The following is a 3,670-nucleotide window of genomic DNA, read 5'->3' on the forward strand; positions in this document are numbered from 1 at the left end:
ATCTGAAACATGGCGTCAGAAGTGGGATGTTGGTGAGTACATCTGCATGAAACTGCTGCGTCAAGACCAGACAGGTCGCTGGAAACTAGGAACCTGTGTGTAACAGATTTCCCCAATCTCCTTTCTCGTGGATGTGGAAGATGCCCTGTATCGCCACAATTGAGTGGACCTGATTCTTGAGAATAGCAGTCAGCACCACCTCCCTGTTATGGACAGTCTGAGCTTAGATGGGCTAGCGAAGGAAATGCACAGCCCAAGCATTGCAAGACCTGATGTGCAAGGTGGAGACAAAACCGCCATTGAGCCTGATGGATGCATTGCTGAGAAATTGGTGTGAGTAAGCACAGCAGTCAGAAGGGCATGCCACACACCCTCAACACGGGATGAGATCAAACAGCTCCTCACACAAGGGCCCCTTTTCCTCCCACGGTGGGAGACTGTCAAGACCCCCAAGCAGACTCAATTTGTGAACTGTTGCAACTTACAGCAAGGACAATAATTATTACCCCACACACGCGAAGCAAAAAGTGGGGTTAAGCAATTGGTTCATGTCTGTCTGTCCGTCTGTAAATGTCAGTTTATGATCGGGGAACAACTTATTTAAAATGTTATATTTTTGAACACCAATCGGAAAACAAACCTGTCATTTCGCAGTACTTTGGCTCTGAATTCGTCCGGATCGCACATGGGCACAGAGAAGTGAGAGAATTTTTGGACTCTGTCTGCCGACCTGGGAGTCAAACATAATTGAACATCATTACAAACAGGAAACTTACTGTTTTTTAAGGATGTTGTAAAGGACACAAACAACAGGCACAAATAACCCATGTGACGTGTTAAGTAGGGTGGTGTAATTGACACTGCGTCAACGGCATTAAAACCCGGAATTAATTTCTTCATATGATTTTTACAATCTTTATTTTTTCATGTAATTTAATTATATACTTGAACACGAAGGAACACAAATCGTCTTCTTGAAACTTCCAAAACCCTTCCGTTTTTTAAGACCTGGTTAGCTTTGTGGTTAGGGTGGTGGCTTGGGTTCCTCGGGACCTGAGTTCACGCCCTGTTGGCTGCTGAATTAACAGCAGGGGGTTGACTCAGCCTGTCGTCCTTCTGAGGTCAGTGAAGCAGCCAAAAGGCTGCACATGAAGAGATATGTCAGGTCAGGCCAGATTAGATCTGTGACTTGCTGCAGGTATCATGTAAACCTGTACTAACCTGTTCCATGGTCGGGTTGGCGGCGACGAAACCGTCTCCCCCACCAGGCTTTTTTTGGTGAGGAGGGTGTTTGGATATGGACACCCAAAAGGATTAAAAACAAAACCTGTCAAAGGGTGGAGGAGCTCCTTGTGAGCCAACGGCCATCCATATCGAGTGCCCAACTGTATCTGCGGACGTCCTCCTGCAGTTGGGTTACTTCGTTTTAGGAGGTTGGTGGCAAGATTTGCACTCGGGCCACCGTAAAACACTTCGTTCCGCAAAACATTCTTGAAGCATAAAAATATCTGAAAACCCACTCCGTGGGAGTACCTCCTGTGCAGCTTCCCTTCGCAGGGCAGCTCACCAGATGACGGGATTGGGGCAAAGCCTTCGGGAACCCCAATCTTTGATGATAGGAGGGAAACCACGGGGTAACATTCCCGGGTCACATTTCGGGAGAGTGTGTCGGAGTGTTGCTGACGTGTCGTCCACCAGACGGCAGTCTCCTTGGGTTAACCTGAGGCGGTCCCTTCGGGTGGGTGCCTGGAATGTTCTATCCCTAAGAGAGGATGATCACTATCTCTGTTATCGTCTGAGCTCAAGCGTTTGGACATCGCTATTGCAGCACTCTCAGAGGTTCGGAGACTGGATTGCGGAGAGATCATGGTGGGTGGTTACACCTACTATTGGTCGCTCTGATGGTTACCATTCCCAAGGAGTTGCTGTCGCTAACTCCAATGCTGTCCAATAAGCTGACTCCAATGAGAATTGAGGTAACACCGGTCAACGAGCGTATGATGAGACGAAGGATTCGTCACTCCTTAGGTGTCATTTCCCTGGTCTTTGAAAATGCTCCGACTGAGGGGAGTGATCTCACCGTGAAGGACGCATTCTATGCCACGCTCGAGTCTGTGGTTGATCAGTGCCCCAGACGAGATACACTTCTAGTCTTGGGGGATTTCAATGCATCGACTGGAACTGATAGGAATGGTTATGAGGTGTGTGTTGGTCCCCATGGGTCACGAACTATGAACCAGAATAGCACTAAGTTCCTTGACTTTGCAAGAAGTCATGGACTTAGGGTGGCTGGCTCATGGTTTCAGCAGCCACAAGCTCATCGCTCGATTTGGTATTCCAACGCTGGCGGTGTGGCAAAGGAGATTGACCATGTCCTCATTGATGGTCGCTGGAGGATGATTCAGAACTGCAGGGTCTACCGGAGTGCTCAGTTCCTCAATACTGACCACCGGCTTATTGCAGCATCTCTGAAGTTGCACCTTAAATCCAGGAGAATGATACCATCCCAGCCTAGGCTGGATGTTGGAAAGCTCAAGGATGAGACGGTAGCTGAGGAGTTTGCGAACAAGCTGAGTGGAGATTTGAGGATTTTGGGTGCTTTGGGAGGTCCTGAAGAGTTGTGGAGTGCCTTCAAGACCACCGTACTTGATGTTGCCGGTGGATGTCTTGGAACTCACTGGAGGGCAAAGAAGAATTTTGTCTCAAGGGACACTGGATACCATTGACCAGAGTCGCAGGGCCAGGCTGAATGGAATAGATGAGCTGTTCAGGGAGCTGAGGCGTAAAACTGTACGTGCACTAAGGGTGGACAAGGAGGCCTATATGCGAGGAATCTGTGAGGGGGTAGAGCATCACCTGTGGTCAAGGGATTCTCGTCCTGCTTACGGGGGAATCCGCGCATTGCGTTCATTGAAGCCCATACCTCGGAGCACTGCAGTTAGAGCAGAGAGTGGAAGGCTCTTGACAGAGGAGTCCGAAGTGAAGGCCTGCTGGGCTGGTTACTCTGAGCGGTTGTACCACGCTGATCCATCAGCTGTTGAGTTGGACGTCAAGGGTGTTACAATCCCTGTTGCTGACCCTCCAATCAACTGTGGTCCACCTTTGCTTGTGGAAATAAAGGCTGTGGTGAACCGGTTGAAATGGGGCAAAGCTCCAGGGATCTGTGGCATCCATGCTGAACTTCTCAAGGCTGGTGGAAATGCTGCACTCGTGTTGTTGCATGCAGTTTTGTGCTCTGCCTGGAACACAGGCATCATCCCAACTGACTGGAAGAGGGGCCTTGTTGTCCCTCTCTGGAAAGGGAAGGGTGATTGCCAAGACTGCAACAACTACCAAGAGGTGACGCTGCTCTCAGTGCTGGGCAAGGTCTTTGCTGGGATAATTCTTGATCGGATTCGCTACCATCTGCTTGAGCACCAGCGTCCAGAGCAGTCAGGTTTTACACCAAAGAGGTCAACGATTGACCGTATCCTTGCTCTTCGGGTCCTCACCGGACGCAGATGAGAGTTTCGGCCGGGGCTGCTTGCAGCCAATGTTGATCTCTGGAAAGCGTTCGATTCAGTGAATCGGGATACCCTCTGGAGGATTCTTGGTCTTCGTGAGGTGCCACCAAAACTGATCGATCTGATGTCTGAACTCTACTCTGGTACTGAGAGTGCTGTGAGATGTG

Source organism: Eptatretus burgeri, chromosome 1 (genome assembly GCF_056783735.1).
Source record: "Eptatretus burgeri isolate ZD-2024b chromosome 1, Ebu_testis_v1, whole genome shotgun sequence".
Taxonomy (NCBI): Eukaryota; Metazoa; Chordata; class Myxini; order Myxiniformes; family Myxinidae; genus Eptatretus; species Eptatretus burgeri.